Raw genomic sequence first — 23,986 nt, forward strand, 5'->3', positions numbered from 1 at the left:
TAATATCATCATGCAAAAACATGTAATTCATCATACATTACTGATTAATTAGATCAGCTCAATAATGCAATCAGATTACTTTTATTTCAGTACTTCTGAATAACATGGCCCCCAAACTCTTTGTAATATTAACTCAGAACCAAGATCAAGGGCTTGCATTCATTAAAACGATGGACTAAAAGCTCCACACCCATAATAATCAATCACTATACAAAGACATGGTGATGAAGATGGACTTGGTGCATAGACTTGTGAAAATGTTCCAGAAGAAAGAAAGGAGGAAGAACTTTTCATAAGCTGAGAACAGAATAATTTTAGCTGATGTTCAGACAAGGAAAGGCATCTTATTTTGTAGTGTTAGCGGTGGTGTTACAGGAAGGAGGTACATGACACAATAAATTCAGCATCGGTCTTACAAACTGTGGTAATGGGTAGACAGTTAGACAAACCAAAATGGTTTGTATGAAACACCTACCGGAGGAGGCTGAGGCTCTTCTCGAGCTGTCTGAGTCAGATGAGAGCACTGCGTCCATTTTTGGAGAAAAATCTGTTTGTGTGAGGCAGAAGGCATTTTTAACTGAGCAGATGCTGTTTTTAATAGAGAGGAAATGGATTGTAATACAGTATAATACATCTGGGTGTTCCATTAGGCAAAAAGTCACAATATATCAGCTATTTTTCAAATTATCATTAAACAGTGTCCTTAAAAAAATCACATGAAACAGCATTTAATAGGCCTATCTAAATAAATGTTTACCTTTATTAGTAAACCTAATCTACACCTTAATCTGAAAGTTTGAAATGTTGATTGCCAGCTACTTTAGCAAAATGAGTTATATTTGTACTAGTTTCTTGTGTTTTAATTGTGTGTTTTAAATGCTTCATTGCAGTATTTTGAATAGCACAGTATGAATGAAAAGTGTAACGTATAATGCATGTTTGTAATTTCCACACGCATTACCAGCAATATTGAGTTGCATAAATTCTGCTCAACTAACGAAAAGACTGGAGCTGCTAAAATATTGATGAAAACTGAAATGCACATAAATTTGTTTCAGTTTACGCACAAATTTGTTCTGTCCATGTTTCATGAACAAGAGCCAAGGACTTTATGTGATACCCACCACCAGTAATAGCATATCCAGTGCATGAATTATTCTCATTAACATTGAACAAAACATACTTTGGTTCACATTTTGTATTTAAACATGTAAAAAAAAATCTCAGCAGGGTTAGTGCATGTAATTTAAAAAGCCAAAAACAGAGCGGTCTTTCACCTTTCATCTGACAAACATCTATGTGAACACAGGAAACAACAGTGCATTTTTTTTTTCCAAGTCAAAAACATAGACTCACTTCCAGTCATTTTTAATCTGTTCCATTAACAGGATGTTTGAAATTTTCACCAGCCTGAAGCATCCAAGTAGAAGATAAATGTGCTTTTATTCAAAATGTGTATTATTTAAAAGACTGATGTGTGTTTTGAGCGCTCAGAGCTGCTCCCCAGGCAGATTGTCCATGAAAATATGCCATCGCAGATATAATGGAAAATAGAGTATGTGGGCAGAATGATGCAAGCTGGAACATGACTCCCCAAGCAGGAGGGACAAAAACACAATTGTGTATGATTTTCATGTGGCAACAATGGAACATTTTTAACCTGTTGCTCTACCATGAAAGAGACAAGACCTGTCAGTGTCAGAATGAAACAATTACACTAACATCACTCTGGCTTGAGGAAAAACAAATCGACCAGATTTTAATCTAATCACAGTATTATTAGTCCACTAACGAGGAAATGAGATGAAATTGTTTAAAATAACCTCAGTTTGCCTTTTTTATGCTGCCTGTCTTTTCTAAAGTTTTAACATTCAGGCAATAAATCTTCAGATCTTGTCTAAAATGAGCCACTGCCTGTGGGAACATCGCAATGACACTATACTTTTGAAAATAACTTTTTTCTGTATCTGTAACCCTTGCCTGTGACCACTGGCTTCGTGTTTTATGTTCACAAATATTGACTGGAGTGTCCTTGATACCAGGGACACAATGTATGTGTTCCACATTCAAACAGGGTGGCTTCAGCAGCAAATACTAAAAATGATTGGAAACCAAATCATAAGAAATATTCCATGTTGAACCTTGCACTTTCAAGTCAACACACAGGGGAACCACAACCTAAAGTGACAGAGCAAGGTTGGTAGGTTTAGCTGTGACTCTGACTCTGGTCAAACCTAGTGGAAAGAAACATGGTCAAATCATATGGGGATGTAAATAAATAAAAAAAAAAAAAAAGAAAGAAAGAAAAAAGAAAAAAATAAGATTCATGACGAATGCCATTCATACCATTCTTGTAGATGTGAGAAAAGAGTGTGATTATTGAAAGCTGTATTAATAATTTGTATCACTGCTGACTTATTTAGTAAGTTAATAAGTAACATTTATTTATATAGCGCCTTTTACAACATACGGTTACAAAATGCTTCACACCAATTAAAAGGCACTGGTAAAGACACAAATAAATCACAATATATACGAACAAATAAAGCAGCAACTAAACAAAAACAAAAACAACACGGCAAAAATCGTAAAATATACAGAGAAGATAAAAGCAACAACACAACCAGTTACCCCCACCCCCCACACCAGAAAATCAAGAAATAATATCAGTGGAAAGCCAAGAGCCAAGGGTTTTAAGATGCTGTTTAGAGGCGTTTAAGGTGGGAGGAGACAAAGGCATGAACAAGTATTTCCACATCATGGAAGGACACAAATGCAGCCAAACAGTCATTCAGGGATAGTTTGGCAGGGTCATTAGGTTTTGTGGACAGATACAATGCGTATCATCAGTTTAACAATTTTTAAAAAATACTTAATATATAGAGAGAAAGAAGAAAAAGAAGAGAAAAAGGGGGCCAAGAGCTGAACTCTGGGGTATCCCACAGCACAGTGGAACACTGAATGAACAATAATTACCCACAGAGACAATACATTTTCTATGTGACAAACAGGAGGAGCACCAATCCAGTGCAGAACCAGGGATATCTAGCCATTTCCTAATCCTGCCAATGACAGTAGTGTGATCCACGGTGTCAAATGCTGCACCTGGTTCTAATATTACCAAAAACAACATCCATCATTGTCACCAAATTTATCAAAAAGATTGTTTCCCCCAATAATTTCTAAAAGTTGACCAGACTTAAAATGTTGGCTTTCAGGCTGTTGATTTTGTCAATAAAAAAGGCACAAAACTCTTCACAGTCCTGACGCTGGGATGACGCTGGGAACTCTGTTGGCCAGTTTGTTAATGGAGTCAAATAGGAATCTAGGATTTTATTGATAGCAATAATGAGATATATATAGGGGGCCAAGATATATATATACCGTATTTCACCAATTAATCGCCCGGCCGCAAATAGCCGCCGGGTTCTTATAAACGCCTGGGGTCTGCACGCATTTTGCGTATTAAACGCCCACCCGAATAACCGCCGGGGCGATTATTTGCATTATATTGAGGTAACCCAAAATAAGGCTATTCACCTTATTTTTGCAGAAGTAAACAGTTAGCCGCACAATAACAGTGTGGGACTTCCGTTTTCTGTCAAAATAAGAGCGCTAGCTAACGTTAGAACAAAAGGGTGTACCGTAATATTAAATCGACCGACTGAAAATATGTTGAACAGTAGCTGTCATCACGATAATGACCTGGTGCAAAAATAAATAAAGGCCTGCAGCGAATAGCCGCCTGGTTCTTTTAAACGCCCGGGGTCCAAGTCGATTTTGCATATTAAACGCCCGGGCGATTAATTGGTGAAATACGGTATATATATATATATATATACACTATATTGCCAAAAGTATTCGCTCATCTATCCAAATCATTGAATTCAGGTGTTCCAATCACTTCCATGACCACAGGCAGACACGGCGCCCCGCACACGCTTATCACGCACTGCGCGTAGGGCACCAAGTGCCTGGGGGGGCACCAAAAAAAAAAAAAACAAGCTCATGAAAAATCATCATAATAATAGTAATCATAATAATGATATATTTAAAACTGTGTAAAGTGTGTAAAACATGTTAATAGATATAAGCAATACAAAAATAACATAGGCTTATTTGCTCGAGAAAAACATGAATCTCCTGTGCGGCCCTCTCCCCAGTCCACCTTTGGTGCCCCCCTCCCCCATCCCCTAGTGGTTTGCTCCATTACGCTTCAATCGCAAGTTTGGCAGACCTTTACTTTTGGACATGTCATCGAAAAGGCAGCAAGAGTCGGGGGCGGAAAAGAGGAAAAGAAAGAAACAACGAGATGATGCTCGCGCGTCACTTGCAGGTAAGACAATAACAAATGTTAATTTTGTTACTTTTTGCCCTAGTATGCATGTCTATGCTCGTGCCAGATAATACTACCGTCAACAACCTTTGTAACGTTAGCTCCCACTAGCCATGTTCAGACGTAAGTGTTACGTTTCAAATAATTGATGCTGGGCTAGCTAGTTATTTTTAGTTGTGTATATGGATATGGATCTGGAGTTGAGATGTCTGTATTTGGCGTTTGTTATGTTCTATGAACCAACGAGTATGTGATTGTGTAGTGAAAAACAAAAATAATGAGTTGATGAATGGAAAACGGGTCTTGGTAACCTGAACTTTGATGTGACATGCCAAATTAGACAGGTGATTGATTATCAGCCGTCTTACACCGGCGATGTCAGCGCCGACCGCATTCGGCATGCCGACGTTACATAACGGTGTCTCCGTGACCGTTTAAGATATTCAGAAACATCTGAAAACCGGAGCTTTGCGCCTATATAGAGTGCCATTACGGTAGCATGTAGGACTACTGACACTTCGACCGTCCAATCACAGAAGATTCCCCGATGTGTCACAAGTTTGTAATGTGAGCTTGTCACTACCGTAACTCCTGAACCAATGGTGCTATCGAAAAAAATTACGACAGTTTCCGAAAGCAGAGAGCCGGAGCTTTCCGATGGAATGCGGATACACCAGTCATTACGGTGACCGACTGGCCGGCAGCTCACACATTTTCGTGAGGTTCATAGGCCAAGAGCGACATCTGCTGGTGAAACTGTAATTTGAAAAAATCAATATTAAAGTTGTGTAGATTTCCCCTCTTCATATTCATAGTTTTCAAACTATGTACAGAATTTTTATATTGTGCCCCATTAATCCTTGTCTATAAAGGTAAAATAATAAAATTTTTCATGTACCAGTGTTTTAAATATAGGCCTACATAATACTATAATTAATTTTGAAATATTTTTGTACCATGGTTCAAAACTGTATTTCACTGTAGAATCCCTGAGTATTTTGTCTTGTATTTGTGATTGCAGGCTCAATGCTTCGATATGTGCAAGGAGGAACACAAAGCCAAGTGGAAGATCCAGATGATCAACCATCTACAAGCAGACATCAATCACCAACCAGTTCCTTATTCAAGGATACTTAGTACTGTTTTTACAGTTTTGACAGATCTTTATTTAATAGTGGGGTCATTTATTTTTTTATTTTAAATTATTTTATTTTATTTATTTATTTGAGTCTTTGGTGCCATATTTAGTTAGTGTTTAGTGAGTGTGTTATCAAGATTTTATTATTATTATTTATCTCTTATTTTTTACAACAGTTTTTGAAACATAAATGTTGAAAAGTTATTTTGTAAAATAAAGAGAAACGCAATGACAAATACTGAGTTATTGTTCATTTCTGGTGGCGGCGGCGGCGGCGGCAGCGTGGGGGGCACCACAAAGCATTTGTGCTTAGGGCACCCAAATGGCTAGCGCCGGCCCTGACCACAGGTGTATAAAATCAAGCACCTAGGCATGCAGACTACTTCTACAAACATTTGTGAAAGAATGGGTCGCTCTCAGGAGCTCAGTGAATTCCAGCATGGTGCTGTAATAGTAATGTAATAGGATGCCACCCGTGCAGTAAGTCCAGTTGTGAAACTTCCTCGCTACTAAATATTCCACAATCAACTGTTAGTGGTACTATAACAAAGTAGAAGCGATTGGGAACGACAGCAACTCAGCCACGGAGTGGTAGGCCACATAAAATCACAGAGCGGGGTCAGCGGATGCTGAGACGCATAGTGCGCAGAGGACGCCAACTTTCTGCAGAGTCAATAGCTTGAGACCTTTAAACTTCATGTGATCTTCAGATTAGCTCAAGAGCAGTGCGTAGAGAGCTTCATGGAATGGGTTTCCATGGCCGAGCAGCTGCAGCCAAGCCTTACATCACCAAGCACAATGCAAAGCATCGGATGCAGCGGTGTAAAGCACACCGCCACTGGACTCTAGAGCAGTGGACACGTGTTCTCTGCAGTGACGAGTCACGCTTCTCCGTCTGGCAATCTGATGGACGAGTCTGGGTTTGGTGGTTGCCAAGAGAACGGTACTTGTCTGACTGCATTGTGCCAAGTGTAAAGTTTGGTGGAGGGGGGATTATGGTGTGGGGTTGTTTTTCGGACGTTGGGCTCGGCCCCTTAGTTCCAGTGAAAGGAACTCTTAATGCTTCAGCATACAAAGACATTTTGGACAATTTCATGCTCCCAACCTTGTGGGAACAGTTTGGAGCGGGCCCCTTCCTGTTCCAACACGACTGCGCACCAGTGCACAAAGCAAGGTCCATAAAGACATGGATAAGCGAGTTTGGTGTGGATGAACTTGACTGGCCTGCACAGAGTCCTGACCTCAACCCGAGAGAACACCTTTGGGATGAATTAGAGCGGAGACTGAGAGCCAGGCCTTCTTGTCCAACATCAGTGTTTGACCTCACAAATGCACTTTTGGAAGAATGGTCAAAAATTCCCATAAACACACTCCTAAACCTTGTGGAAAGCCTTCCTAGAAGAGTTGAAGCTGTTATAGCTGCAAAGGATGGGCCCACATCATATTAAATCCTATGGTTTAAGAATGGGATGTCACTCATGTTCATATGTGTGTGAAGGCAGCCGAGCGAATACTTTTGGCAATATAGTGTATGTGTGTGTACAGCTCTTGCTCCTTTAATTGTTTTGTTCATTGCAGACACATGAATAATGGACTTGTAGACCTGTGCTTTTCCACCTGCACTCTCCCTTTCGACAATCTCTTGTCAGACTACAGATATGTTTTTAAGGGGTTAGGTTGAAAATTGGAAAAGGTTTTCACACTGTTGCCCCAGGGGAAACAGTGTGTGTAGCAGAACAGCAAGTATCATTAAAACAATTTACAAGGTCATTAATGTCAGAGGGCTTGGGCAAGCTCCGGTTCAGATCTTTTAAAAATAGGAGATGATTTTGTTGCCAACTCCTCGATGCATATGCAACAGCATATTGTTTGCTTTCATCTGGGGTGTCAGGAGTGTTATGTCAAACAGGATGCATTTATGGTTCCAATACAAAACCCTCCTTATTGATGGATGTTACATAAATGCCCAAAGTAAAAAAACAAAAAAACAAAAAAAAAAAAAACAGATCAAGAAGGTGACCCTGTTTGTGGGTTAGAACTGAAACATGTATTAACTTAAAAAGAAAATCACTGTTAATGTGTATTATGTTATCTGCTTTTGTTTAGCATTTTCTCAGTCCTACTTATGTGACTATTTTTTTGAATGTTTCCTTGAAATATCCAAATATTTTGATGTGTTGAAATAGGAAGGCGATGTGTAAAAAAGGTGCAAAAAAAAAAAAAATAAATAAAATAATAATAATAATAATAATAATAATAATAATAATGCTTGATTTTAGGATGGCCTCTCAGATGCAGCTGAAAATAGCCTCAATTTTAAGCTGTCACTGGACGCTTTAACCTCATGATAATTGTGTGATTCCACAGCCAAAGTAGTGTCTGTGAAAGCAAAACATCATTGTGCTGATGTCCAACTAACCGAAAGAAGGATTGCGGCATCTCAAACATTTTATTTTCCCAAACAACCTCGTTTTCTCCGAGGTTTTGAGGTTGATGACAAGCCGCAGTGTAGAGAGGAGTGAAGAGGAGAAGGGAAGATGGAGCCACGGAGGGCAGGAGAGTGGAGAAGGAGCTGGGAAGGCAGGGTGTAGGAGCTGAACCACAGACAGCTGAGAGTCAGTGGTGCTAATGTGGGGTCTGAGTGTGTAACCTCACACTCTGTGCGCTCTGATTAAAGAATGATTTATAGGTCTGCTGGAGAGCCCTTTCAGCAATCCGTCTCCTCAATGAGATTTTTTTTTTCTCCCCCTTCAAGGGGTTTGGTAAATCAAGCCATCGTGGTGAAGATCTCGGGTGGACAATGTCAGTGTGTTACTGAAAGGCAGCTATTAAATGCTATAATCATGAAAGAATGGGGGGGTTCACAGATGCATATAGATATATATTTGTCACATTGTGCACAGTTTTTGTCCTGCGTTGTTCATTGGAATAAATCAGCATATTGAGACATTTGGTGACTGATTTCCACAGTCTAGTCTCAGTTCTAACATTCATCTGCATGTGAAAATCGAATATGTTGGGATATAATAAATTCCTTTTGCCTGCATATTAATGCATTGTTCATAGTTTATACAGTGTGCATTGACTGTGTAAAAGTTTAAGGCTTGCACTTGGAGGGGAACATTACAGAATAATAATTTCTTGCATAAATACTACTGCACAAGTGGCACAATCATAGCGCCTATGATAGTCATGGCAGCTCACTGCAGGGCGCTTTGACACATGCATCAATCATTAGCAAATTATCCGAGGGCTGAATTGTATCCATCAGATGCCGTCATGATGCCATTTGTCCCCTGGATACTGCATGGCACTAGTTTGGATCACAAGTGCGTCTGAATTTAAGTCATAAAAATGGATTGGAAATTTCACGTGCCAGTCAAATGATTAGTTACGAGTTATTAACACATACAATACCACACACAAGTTTGTATTCCATGATTGTGACCTTTTTATTAATCAAGGCACACACCCATGCCGTGTGATGTTTCCCCAATTATGTCTTCCTGTTTTCCCAATTACATTAATTAGAATGCACTGTATTAACATAACCCAGAACAAATAATCCATTGAGCTAAACCTATTATTAAGCTTCTGTGAAAATAATTACTCCACCTACTGTTTCCATTATTATAATGGAGCTGTATTCAGGAACAAACTGCCACTGGGAGGATTTGCCTTTTTAAAGCACAAGCTGTGTTTTGGTGTCATATAGATGCAAACACTATGCACAGTTTGGGAAAACCACACAATAAAAAGAAAGTATAATATTATTTATTATGAGATGAAGTGTGAAACTCACTCACTGGGTACAGCATATTCATATACACCCTTGAAAGGTTTGACTTTGGCTCTTTGGGACCTTGTTAACATAAAATATCATAACCCTGTTACTCCAGTGCTTACAAACAGTAAATATCAGATTAAGAAAAAGTAAATAAAAATGTACAGAAAACCAGTAGTGGGACACTGATGTTTCAACATGGTGCTCCAAAATATAATTCCAGATTTAAAGGAATACTTTGCCTGTTTTCAATCAGCTTTGTATCATTACAATTTCAGCAGCCCACGCAACATGTGAAATAATCCACATGTGCAGATCACATGTGGAAAAACCAACATGAAAATCACATGTGAATTAAGAAATCACATGTGAAAAGTTAAAGTTTACATGTGACGGCATTTTCTTTTCACATGTCAAAACATTGTGATATTTCCAGTCACATGTGAAAATGGCAAATTCATGTACGAAATCCAAATTTTCACATGTGAAATATGCCTTTTCACATGTGATATTTTCATAAGGTAGATGAACCATGTTTACCTTCCCTCAATGCTGCCTGCACCCAGAGCTCCCCGCTCATTTCCTGTCACCTGGCAGACTCTATGGCTGTTTTCTTTTTGATTGTACAGATTGCATTTTCTCTTTTTTTTTTTTTTTTTTTTTGTATGCCCGCCTCCATGGACAGTCGGACTGAGAGAACACACCGTCTCCTATTCGATTCTTTGAGTCCTTGCACCCGGGAACAATGCGAGTCGACAACATTGCAACTAAAAGGTTTTTCTCAACAAGCAGATGTTGTCTAAGAGAAGTTTTTCCAGTTCCAGCAAGCTGCTACATGGAAACTGGCTTTGCCACCTTGGTGCCTTCCAAGGCAATGAGCCCAATGCACTCTGGTTGTTGTACGTTCTACCTTTTGAGCAAAAGGGAATACCACAACCTCCCTGGTCATGTGGCACCAGTTTCCAAAATATTTATACCTCTCTACCGCATTGACAGCCCAGTTTTATAAAAACTGGGCTGTCCTGTCCTGTTTTAAAATACCCCTTTAACAATGTAGCTAGCCTACTAAACTAACCTGGTTGGATAACAGTGATTAAAATGTGCAAGCAGCTTGCTCATCACTATGACATGAAAGGATGGAGTCAAAAAATGATAGAAGGTGCTCAACAGTGATAGTCACAGGACACAGTATTTGTTCTGTTGATTAGCTTCTATGGGCCATATGGGCATGTGTGCTGATTGTTCGTCATGCAGAATAACCTCTGAAGATGATCAAAATGTCAAAACGTTAGGTACTGTGCTGGCTTTTGCAAATGTTTGACCAAGCATAACAATTTGCTGTTTTAGCATGTGCTTTCACCTTTTCGCACACTGAGGAAGATAATTTGTTTTACCGCTCTACAAAAGTGTCACAGAGAACTGCTATGTATTCTTCCATTAGGTTGAAATTCACAGGCTGACAAGGATTCACACCAGGATCAGCATATATGCTGCATAGACCAAAAATATATATTATTTTCAACCAGGGCCACCACCCTGTCTCTGTGAAGTTTCCTGCCTGTTATTATACAGAGTAACGAGTACCCTTGGAAGAAACACAAAGCATCTCTCATAAAACCTAATTCACAAAATTGACTTGCAATTACATCTCTTGGTTGCAATGCTGCTGAGCTACATTAAAGTATGATTAAACAGATAACCTATCTGATATGGATAAGACAGGCTTTTGGATATTATGTTCTGTATATGTTATAGATTTTTATGGAGCAAATGGTTAGCGCCTTACAACAACACCATTGAAAAGAGACTGCAACCGAGCTGTCTCTCTGGAAATAGTGCCAATTATAATATTAAAGCTGTCTCTACCAGTGACCTTTTTGCATTTGCTCTGTATGCTATTACACTCAATCAAGAAAGGTCAGTGGTGGACGTGGGTCCCATGCAAAGCCATCTTTTTTCTCTAATGTATTAGCAGTTTGTACATTCTGGTTTGACCACAATGAATTATACACTTGAGTGTTTGTGCATGAGCGTTATCTGCATGAGTTTGCATTACATTTAGTATTTGCATATGCTGACATTATAGGCTGAATCGTAATATACATGCTGAGTGTTTGCAGAGCAAATGTGTAACACCGTGTAAGAGAGCCGAGTCTCTGGAAAAAGGCGATGATTTCAATTTTTAAGTGGTCTATAGTGACCACAAAAACATGTAACAGCAGTCTAGTTGGGACATTTACACACACGAGTTACAGTATTTCTTGGTTATTATGATTATTAATATTTATTTTGGAAATATATAGTTTAGGTTCAGCGTTTTGCACATGCGCATCTGTTCAGTTTCAGTGAACCCATAAATAATGACTACATCAGTAGGGTAAACAAGATGGACTTTGATTTAGTTATTTATGGTGAGAGGGCTCAAATGTACCTTTAATGCATATAGTGTGGTCGTAAAACCTTCACCCTCTGATCCATTTAGAAGATCAGGACATCAGCTGCTCACATATGGATGTCATCCTTTTGTAAATTAAACCTCAACAGCGACATTTTCATTGCTGATGGAAAATATTGTGCATATTTGGAACATGCATTTACCCATTAAGCATTATTTACTTTACATTATGCTGCACCTTTGGCAGCTGTATACCAAACTGAAGAGTGCATGTTCACTAACAGTTATGTAAGAGCATACAGCAGGCTGTGTTCAAGTATGTGCCAGTGGACTGCACCTGCTTTACATAGTCATATCAGCGCTTGAAGAGGGAGCCCCTTGGTGGGCAAACTTTGAATTTCTACCTGTTCAAATGAGGGAAAATAAATTGCATTATAAAAGGGAGGGGGGGGGGGGGGGGGGGGGGGGGGGGGCCCTAGTGATTGTCAGAGCATTTCCAAATTGACCAAATATTGTGAGTCGTTAGATGATATTTTGGGGTAAAAAAACAGGACCCTATTCAGACGTTCTTATCTCACCTCACAGCTCTGGGTGATTCTATTCAAACAGATGTTGAAATAGACACAGCATCATGTTTTGCATATCATTCACTATATCAATTCATAAAGTGTCAATATTTTGCCCTGTGGTCTTTCTATCTTTCCAATCAAGATGGTAGACCAAATAAGCACTTTTCACATCAGGGGAACATAATCATACAAATAACTCGTGCATATACTCATTCCACATAAAATACTTAAACCAGAAAACCAACAGAGCTTCAGACAGATAGATTTTTGTTGACTGACCCGGTCAACAAGTTTTGAAACAAATGCCTTTCTTCATTTTGTTCTTGTTTTGTTAAAATCCTTTCATGATGGGTTGTACAACAAAAGCATAGAGTGTACACTGCACTAATTATAGCCTTATCTAAGGGTATCTAAGACCAATTTATCCAAAGCACACCTAGGAAGGACTTTGTTCTAAATTCCTAAACAAATGATGGTAATGAGTCCGCCCATCTCAAATAAAAGTTCAACCCAAACAAACGTCTGGTCCATCAAAGAAAGGGGAAATCTGACGGACACAGATGTCTCATCAGACCTGTCCAGACAGTGTACACTTATTAAAAATGAATTGAAAATTACATGCTGTGAGCAACCAGCTCAAACATCCCAATAGAGACTGTAGTGCAGGAAATGTTTGACCTTGGTGCAAATACATCAATATCATGGATACAGCGTGGAGACACATTCAAAGGAGGAATCAAATGAAATCCCTTTAGAAATAGAAAAAAATACAGGATAAAGAATCTAAAGAATGGTAGTATTAAATTTCAAGCAGACAAGTGGGAGCATCAATGTCATTTTACAACACGGTTATGAGTAATAATATAAATAATATGAAGGAATTCACCAAGATCCTTTATCTTGTACAAATGGTTTTGTTACAGGACGTCTTGTAAATCGAGTTAGAAGAATGTCTAAGACCTGAATTGTATGTCTGCAGTCTGTTGTTGTGTCACATAATATGAACTGGATAATAATTCATAGGTGTAGCAGTGTGATTGTAAAGTGGAGTTTGACAAAGGTAGCATGGCCCAGGTAGGCAGGAGATATTTGTATTTGGTTATCCATCGAAAGCCCCTGGAAATGGTGGTCTGATCAAACAATACACAAAAAAATATCCCATGCTTCTTTATTTTCCTTTGAAAATGAATTTTAGACAAAAAAGTGCCCTTGTAGGTCAATCTGCTATGTCCCCAAAATAGAGCAGGAGTAAAAGCTGGCATCTGACAGACCAATTAATTAGCAAACATGAATATAAAAATAGTTAAATCTACATTAGACAACACTGGAAGCTGCTCATACTACATGCTGTATATAACTTAGCAGTAGTAAACTGCACACAACACACGTCTGTTTGCCAACACATCTGCTCTGCTATGTTTTATATCAAAGTGGACTAGCGCTGATTGATCACTTGATTAATCACTTAGTCAATTGACAGAAAATCGATTGATTAAATGAGTTTTGACAACGGGTCATTTAAGTTATTTGCCATGTAAAAATCGTACAAAAATCATACTGCTTGTCACAGCTTCATAAATGCTAAGATTTACTTGCTTTTCTCCATTTCATCTCATTGTAAAAAGAATATATTGGGGATTATTGCGGCTGCTGCTCAGACTAAATATGCTCTGGTAACTTGTTTATTTGTCATTATTTTTTTTCACATTTTATAAACTAATCAATTCAATAATTAAAAAAAAAATAAATAAATAAAATAAAAATAACAAACAAACAAAAAGTCTACAGAAATATTAGTTGCAGTTCTTCAGTGTGTCAAAGGGATGAGAGGAGAAAGACTTAATGGTGAGTCTGTCTTTCTCTGGATGGAGAGCTGGCTTGCTGCTGTTAAGGCAATAGTTTGTAGTTTATCGTTTATATTTCAGTCTATATTGATTTGTCACTTCCTACAGGCAGAGAGGTGTACATACCCAACATCAGACATTCATCTTGGCAAATCTAGTCGCCTCAGTGGGATGAGACTATGTTCTGCACTGCAGCTCCACTTTATGATGTAGGCCAATAAGACAGGTGTGTTTTTTGTGTAACTGGCTTGCTGAGTGTAGCTTATTGTAGTTGTTTTGTAGGCCTACATCAGCTGAAGATAAAAGCTACATGACACAGGCATCATACTGTGAGACGATGAACTGGAGGGTCAGAATAAACAAATCAAACAGTGGAACCAGGTCTGGTTGAAACAAAGAGGTGGAGCTGACATTGATGAGAAATGGCCAGTCAGTGGTTGACGACTTCTCGCTGGACTGAAGCTTTCTGCTGAGTGATGTGACAGAACGATGTGACAGACTTTCAGGCTTTCACCTCTCTCCTCCTCTGTGCCGTGAAAAGAGAAGGAGAGAGACAGAGAGACAGGGTGAGGGGAAAGGATCTCTCGTGACATATGTGTGCAATATTTTCATGTGGAAGCTGCTGTGAGAGGAACATAACAATCTTTCAGGAGTTCATTTGAATGTATGGAGCCCCCTGGGGTCAGTGGAGGGAAAAAAAAAAAAAAGTCAAGCTGTGCTCTCGGTTTAGGAATTTGTTTGCATGAGGGCAAATCTGTGGGCATGGATTCATATTCTGAGGACACGGATTAAAAATCAGAGAGCACAGAGCGCACAGGTTCCTATAAATGTTAAAAAAAAAAAAAAAAAAAAAAAAAAAAGAATGGTAAAAAATCTTATTAGTACATTACGGGCATTAGGCATGTAAGCTATAATGATCTTTTTTTTTTTTTTTTTTTTTTTTTTTTTTTAGATGTGCTTACATAAACCCGCTGACAATAAACCATTAAAAAAACAGGATAAGTGGAAAAGCAATTCATAATGAGCGTTTTTTATTTTATTCATTTCACCACACCAGTGACCAGAGTCAAGATGCATAGTTGATCCCATTTAATCAACTAATTAAAACTCTATAAATGTGATAATGCAACAACATTTTTGGAGCCATACCACCCCTGGTTACAGGAAATTTGTTTGCCTCAGGGCAGCATTGGGTTGTGAGTGTTTCATTAAGCGGAGGAAGGGCAGGTAAACAGAGGAAAAATAGCTCTCTCCTGCGAGAATTAAACTAATAAATTAATATTTTGATGTTAATGCATGCACCCGCTGTCTTTTACCAAGAACTGGTTTCAGACAGAAAACATGCTTACAAAAACATGATACACATTTTCATATTTTTGTAAATAAAAAAAGGGAATAATAATAATAAAAAAAAGAACCACCTGTGTTTACAGGTTACTATAAATATTAATACTTACACTGTAAATATACCAAACACTTGATATAACCGATTCCTATAACTGTCACTGATCGCTTTTTCTCTTGTTTTATTTCGTACCATTTATTTTAATTTAACTTAGTATTTTTACTTACATTTATGCTTTTTTTTTTTTTTTAATATTTTTTATTAATGTTTTTTTTTTCATTTGGTTTAATTATGCATTTTTAATTTATATAATTGTGTAGTTGCATTTCAGTATTTTTTTTCCTTTCAACATTCAAGGTTTACCTAAGCTTTTATTATTATTATTATTATTATTCTGACCTCCACAATGTATAACTTGATTATTTATGTTTTATCAAATGCAACTTCTCCATCTTCTGACACATACATGCACACAGTCACATACAAAACACATCATGTATTGCTGTACTGGCGTAAAATTTATCAATATTATTTGATAATTCCCATTCACTCACAGAAATTAATTAGGCTTAGGCTTATACTGAATATCGTAAGAGGCCACTGGTCACGGACACAAATTCTCAGGTACAATGAGACATGCACAGGAGAGTACCGCTCATAAATGCTGTTAAATTAAAAAGTTATACCAATGATTGACTGACTGAATTACACACACAAAGAGCATATTTCAGACATTTTGTGACACTGAATCATTCTCAACTTTCCTGTCTGCAGCAGGAGTTTTTCTTCCAGTGTAGCCACTGTCGATTCAAGCCTGTAATTGCATTACTTTGTGGTCAATGGTGTTCACCTGATGACTTCAGATGTGTGCGCTGAATGCATTCATTAAAACTGCAGCAAGAGCTCGATCTCTATGTAAAGATTTTACCAGGTTCATAACACTGGGCCAATAATGTGCCCAAACACAAGTTGGCAAAGAAAGGGAATGGAGGTAGGAGCTCAATTACCCTTAGGTCGATTTCAATGACCTCCACAAGCATTCACTCACATACCTTGCTAATCAATTTCCCAGCCTGAGCTCTAAATACCCTGTGCAACCATGTGCTAAGCAGATGGATTCCTTCATACAAATGCCAATACAAAAAAAATGTTCACCGCAACCTTTTGTGCATCAGTATTTTCCACGTCACATAGTTGACATAGTTGACTTTATACGGTTATGTGTTTGTGGTTGATGTAGAGAGTATTTCTGTACCTGTTAGCCTGGTTTGTAGCACTATCGTTAATCATAGACAAAGTATTGTATTATTATCATATTGTGAGTTACTCTGTGATCGGATTGTGTATGCACAAGGATGTACGGAGCACTTCAGGCCACACCCATCACCACACCCCCTTTGGACCAATCAGCATGAAAAGTAATTAGCTCTCTCTAGGCCCATGACTAACTTTTCCACAAAGTTTTGTGAAAATCCATTGATAGCTTTCTGAGATATCAAGAGAAACAAACAAACACACAGACAAACAGATGGAATGAGGTGAAAACATAACCCCCTCACGTCCAGCGCCATCGGTGGAGGGAGCAGAAGCTTAAATCGAGGGTAGGTAATTTTTTCAGAGTTGTCAGACTTTGGTCAAAAAGTTGAGCTTCAGTATCTCATCCAAGTCGCTCCCAGTCTCATGTATGCTTGTGCGTGTGGCTCCAGTGCGGCATGTTTTAGCTTTTTGGCCAGATCATTAATACAGACAGCAAAGGGTGTTGGTGATAGAGCATCCCCTTGCTTGACTCCCAGTGGAGTAGGAAACCTGTGTTACTGCATTTTATTACCACTTTTCTCAGCAGTAGAATAAAGGGCACCTCAGGGTGAGGCAACCTCATCTTTTTTCACATACTTTTAATAACACTAATTATAATAATGATATGACTTAATGATGTGACTCTCTGATCCCTGTAGGAAAAGCCTCTTTTTGCTTTTCTCTTACAGAGTAAGTGATGCAGGGTTTGAATCAGAACTGGAGACGATAGGAGTTTTGTGTTTTGCTTGAAGACATTTGAGCATGCTTGATGACACTGGGGCTCACTGTAAATATGGGTGAGGACAGGCTCCTTAGTCACTATACTATAGCATCCTGCTGTCCAAACACGATAGATCGTAATTAGACATTACTGCAGACTACACAATCAAGAATCATGCTCGCAGCCATTTGAAATTTGGCAGCATAGAACACAAGGTAATTTATCAGTGTTTGATAGGTTTTAATGGGCTAGCCAATGAAAAAATCTGGTAAGAAAAAAAAAATTATCATTGTATTCTAAAAGAAAAGAAAAAAACCCTCATAGGCAGATAAACAGACAGAGCTAGAAATATGTAGCATAATATAAACATGAGACCAAATTGCATTTATTAATGTTTAGTTTATTATTAATTAATTAATTTATTAACGTTTGTAGAAAACACAAATCTATTGTCAGTTACAGTACAATAAGTTAAAATTCATTTCACAAGAAGCCATGGGCATAGTTTTGCATTTTATTTTTTATTTTATTTATTTATCATTCGTCCTACAGTATCTCTCACAGTGTGAGACATGATGACACACACCTAATGGTATTGTTTCACCTGTTGGCAGCCATATGTAACCAGCATTCTTTTTCAGTTCTTTTTTTTTTTTTTTTTTTTGAACTGGTGATGTTGATGTAGTGCCACCCATAGACAGGTTGACATATTACATCTTCATGTTCAGTCTGTGTGAGAGGAGATGCTATTCAGATGGATATCATATTGAGGAATAAACAGCGCACTATGTTTGCTGAAACTGGCTGTACAGTGGATGCAGCTAAAGTGATGGCTGCAACAGAGGTTTATCACTAGATGACAAACATACTGCACTGAATTCATACAAGGGAGGTGGTGGAGTGTGCATGTGTGTGTGTGACTACTTTCAGGAACACACACCAGACTTAATACCAGTTAATTGGGGATGGCTTGTTAAATTGGGGACAAAAGCTGTGTTCCTGTTTGGAGAAAGCTGCTTTTTGCTGTCAGTGGTTAGGGTTAGGTTAAGTACTAGGAAACTGTACACTCGATGTCTCACAACTACCCCATCTCCAATTGCGATGTGAGTTTTGAAATAAAAGACACTTATCTGCCACACCCTGAAGAACAGCACGCCTCGACAAGGTTCTGAGTTAACATGAAATCGTGTGGCGGCCCCCGGTGCTTGGCACTGGGTGGCAGGAGTTGGCAGACTTGGTCCAGCCTTGTGGAATCACCTCATCCCCTTAGTCCCTACATGCTGCAACAAACTGGGGTCCTTTGTCCGGTCAGATACACGTAATGTCCACAGTTACAATGGGGTTGATGACCCTAGTGCTATTGTGAGGGTCAGTGATTGTTGGTTTTTAGGAGGTTATTTTTAGGGAAAGAAAAAGAAGGAGCTGTTCTCCCTCATACTAACCACAACGTGTGGTTTTTATGTTCACTGTTCCTGAAGCGCAGTGCGTTAAACCTGGGATCAGAGTCCATGTGTCAGTCCTGATGCTCGCTACTGAGTGGCAGAGACTGTCAGAGACTGTCAGATTTGGTACAGTCTTATGGACGCCTCCTACACCTTTTGTCTTTTACACAGCGCAACAGCGTGGTGTCTGAGTAGGGTCAGCTTATAGTTAAGGTCTATTTGTGTTATTTGATTGTATTTTGAAATTGATAAAGATTAGGGTTGAACTGTGTAGGATTTACACACTAAACGCTGGGGTGATCATATCCCAGCTAATGTTCCATGCCCAACTAATTGTATTGTATTATAATTCAACCGTTGTTTGACCAAAATAAATTCCTGAAATAACAACAGAAACAAATTAAAATTCATCATCAGATTCCAGTTTATTAATACCTGTAACTGTATGATCTGTTTTGTTGTGGGAAAATTATACTTAAGTATAAGTTTGAATGAAAGACTTGGTAAGCAATGATGAAGATCAGAAATCATATTTTATTTTTAGATACATCAACGGTATGTTTATTTTTTTGGGTGAAATGCTCCCAGACGACCCTAGCAAGTGTGGAAAAGCATCTATCAAGGGTGATGTCTGGGTTTGAACTTGAGTGGAGCTCACCTTGTTGATGCATCATGTGTTTTTGTTTTTCCAGCTAATCACTAGTTTAATGGTACTATTGCTTTAGGAAATAGTTAAAAAACTGTTAAAATAAAAAAAATAAATAGCAACCATTAGCAGCATGCTAATGGTTGTAGTGCTTTTAATGAGTGGTTATTTTCAATTATCATTATGTAGTCACAGGTGTGAGCATACTGCATATTATGGCTTTTATTAATTGGCTGTTATTGATTGCATCAGGGTGATTGTGAGTAATTTGTTATGTATTTTAAATCCTTCCATTCATTGAAACATTCCTAAGTGACCAAAACAGGGACCCCAGAAGAAGAATGCTGAGGATTGTTGAACACAACATGTTTGTACTGTTTATTGTCTATTAGGATTCCCATCAGCTGCCACCTGTAGGTGATAGCTAGTCCTCCTCTGGGGTCCTCAGAGTAGTAGCCGTAGATTGTTTGATCAGAGGACAGTCACTGGTTACCTAGAACCTGTGTCTGAGACAATATTCTCCAACAACAAATGTCCAGTCATCTATCTATATATCTATATCTATATCTATATCTATATATCTATATCTATATCTATATATCTATAGATATAGATATAGATATAGATATAGATATATATGTGTGTGTGTGTGTGTGTGTGTGTGTGTGTGTATGTATATATATATATGTATATACATATACACACACACACACACACACACACACACACATATATATATATATATATATATATATATCAAACTGCAGCCATCAAATAGCATGGATTGATCTGTTGTAGCGGTAATGGGGAGAGCAGGCACTGTCAGCCTGCAGCCTGTCTATGGGTTCCACCACATTGGTTTTGCTTGATGGCAGATGTCAGCAAAACCATGGAACAAAATAGTTTGGAATATATACTGGCAAATTGAATTCCTTCTCCACTTGCTGAATGCCCTTGTAAACAGGTGCTTATTGACATCTACTCTGTAAAGCTCCAAATGACCAAACACCGACATAGTAGATCAATAATATCAACTGTGACGTCCCTGCAACTACTTTGTATGTGAATTAACAACAGAGAAGCTGAAATCATTCATTGTAAGAGCACATGGATGATATGTATGACATGTGATTTCTGTGGCTTGGTTGATTTATGTGGATTTCTAGTACAATACATGACGGTTCTGTACCATCTGCCTTATGATCAGTACAGTGATATTGGCATATTCTTTAAAATAAGTCCACTACTTCACCCATTCATCTTTGTCATTTCAATGACATTGCCCATCGATCAATAACCATGGAGCAAAGTAGTCAACATGAATAATGCGCTAAATTAGGATCCTTAGCAGTTATTGATTATGAATTTGCCCCTGTCCTTGAACTCACTTGCTGCATTTAACTGCTTCATGTGCAAGAAGCGCTTTATTTCATTTTCCGTGCTGCTGCTGTTCCATCTATTTCTGCATTCTGTGTCGGGCATTATTAGCATGTCGTCATGTATGGAGTGAGACACTCTTAAGCGCTGCCCTTTAGAAATGAACAGGCAAGTAAAGCATTTAAAGCTGAAGTGATCATCTGCCTCCTTTACCCTGGTGGTGAAAATCATGCAGAGTGCCAGAGAGAGGGGTCTGATCAGCCCAGGATATTTTCTAGAAAACAGGTTTTGCAGAAATCATGGCATAAAGCCGTGGCAAAACGCAGGCCAGAAACATGGAGTCAGAAATTACGTCTCTGTCTTGCAGGGTAAACAAGTCACCACACATTCATTAAACAGCTCTTGACTGGACCTCAAATGTGTATTGACCAGCTGGGGACAAATGGGAACCATTTCCCTCTATGAATTGAGCCCATTTGTTACAGTTTAGGATTGATTCTTTGTCATGGCAACCATCAGCGTGTGGGCATGAAATAAGGAATTGCATTATTGCGACTGAAATTGACTTAAGAAAAATAAAATACTTATCTTTTGACAGATTGAATGGCTTTATCAAGATGTGACCCAGTATACATGAAGGTGTGTTTCAAAAATTGAGTATATGTTTACTTTGTCTCCCAATGCATTTGAAAGGTTTTATTTTGTGCATTGGCAGGGCAACCACTGGTGTTTCAGAGGCCTGAGGCAAAATTTGATTTTGTCTCTCCGTCTGATATCAACCGCTGGCTATAAATCCAGTCAGCAATTGGTGACCCATCATGAGCCTGTTATTCTACTCATTTATTAGAGAAATATTGTAGTTATAAGTTTCAAAATGGTATAAGCCACCATTCTACACTGAACTATTGTAATGAATTTAAGAATCCTAGACTGAAGACAGTTCCTGGGCATATTGAGGGTATAATTTGACATTTAGGGGCAGTATTTTATTTTAGCCACTTATTCTTCCTCAGCAGATACTCTGCCTATTAAGATGAAATATTTATACTTTAGACTTTTTCCCCAACATGGTTTATTAGCATCCTCATTAAAACCAAATAGCACAATTAGAACAAGCTTGCAGCTACTTTGTGCAGATTGGTTTTCAGGCATTAGATATTTTGGTATTGACCTCTTGCTGGGCAGCTTGGCATGTGGACTGGGATTTCTGCAAAATTTTATAAGTATAGTATTCAAAATAGCGAACCATTCTGCTTTTCAAAGCATGATATCTGTAAAGGCAGATTAAACTCAGCAAATGTAGTTGCATTTTGCAAATAAAGACAGTCATTTCTATTTTTTTTTTTTTCCCAATTATAATGGGCTTCATGAGTTGCGTCCTGGGCCTGAGGGCAGGAATACCTAAGCCTATTCTAGTGGGTTAAATGATTTAATGATAATAATGAGCTTCCGTATTTGAAATATTAGTGAAATGTTAGTATCTTCCTGTATGCCCTCATTGCTCTTACTGTAATTGGCCAACTGCAAGAAGCCTAAATCCATTTTAAATTTTAGTATTAAGGGCAAGTGCTTTTTTTTTTTTTTTTTTTTTTTTTTTTAGAGGGGATGTGTGGGAAGCAGTGAACACCCCATTACCAACAATTTTCCAAAGACAAAAACAAAAACCCAGGGAGTAGATTCTGGAGAGATGCTATTAATATATTCTTGATAAGCTGCCCAAGTTCACCGTTTAATACTTACAAAGTAAAGTTATGAAGTCAAACCACATTCCATGTGTTTATTTTTTTTGGTAAGTGAATTTATCTTCATGTTAATTTCACTTAAATTAGCCATCACTAAATTAAAAACCCCAAAACAACAGTGTAACAGAGTAACAGTGTCTCATAACCATGCCAGGACCTAGTTGAATGAGAACAGTGGGTACAAAATAGGATCAGAATAGCTTTAGAAAAAAGAAACATCAAGTGTTTGAATGCTTGAATTTTGTGAGGCTCACTTTAAATCAAAGGAAAAACTGTGATTTCTCAAAGAATAGCACAGACAAATTTCCCCATGTACAGACAAGGGAGTCTCTGTATTTATTTATTTATCTATCTATTTATTTATTTATTTATTTATTTATTTTCAAACTTTAGCATGTACTGAATGCTAATCTCCCAAAAGTGTTGAGCCTCTTTGACTTAGCAATACAAAATTCCTCCAGAAAAAAAAAAAAAATCCTGTCTCTTTCCTTTTTATTTTCATGAAGCTATGCTATATTTCAGTCTTGTCTGCTGCCTGTGTGGTGCACGACTGCAAGTGACGGAGAGATTTTGGGGGCCCCTGTGGACCAAGAATTGAGACCGTCTCAGATGGAGCCCCACATGCAGCGCGTGCTCTGTGCAGGCATCGTGCATTGGCAATAGTCTTCCCCCTCAATACCCCAGAGAGAGCTATCCAACAAAGCAACGCTGACATGGAATCAGTATTACATTTAACTCTGGTTTGAGAAGCCATTACCTTGGCACAGACTAGACAGCTTTATTTAATCTACAAGCTGCCAGCTCTGTCCCCTTCCCAGACTGGCACAGCAGGTGCTTGTTCATTCAATCTGTTGGGGCTGGCATGAGTCAGGTAATTTGATTATATCTGGGGGCCTGAAAAAGCTGGCAAGGAGCAAAGTTCAAGCTGATGCCTTTCTGTAAGAGCATAATCAGTTTTGCTCAAGGTTTTATTTTTTAAAAAAATGCATTTCATAAGGTTATATAAATGTTTGGCTCAAGGTGCTGAGCTTTAGGCTTTGCTACATGTCTGGGTAATATTTGTTACCATTCAGCCACCACATCTTGCTATCATGATTTCCAGTGTTGACATACCTCCACACCCAGTGAATAACCTACATTTTTATCTTTGCAATCTGCCATTCACAGCTGACCATTAATCTCGCTGATCCAAGTGCCATTCTTACATTCTCACACAGAGGCAGCAGGTGGAGAATGTCAAGATGTCAGAAGGCACATGTACTGCACATATGGGAGATCGAAGGTCAGCAAGCTTTGTATTAACGGATCGGGGAATGAGAGCATACAGCATATCCAGGCTACGAGGCTTAAG

This window comes from Myripristis murdjan, chromosome 8 (genome assembly GCF_902150065.1).
Source record: "Myripristis murdjan chromosome 8, fMyrMur1.1, whole genome shotgun sequence".
NCBI lineage: Eukaryota > Metazoa > Chordata > Actinopteri > Holocentriformes > Holocentridae > Myripristis > Myripristis murdjan.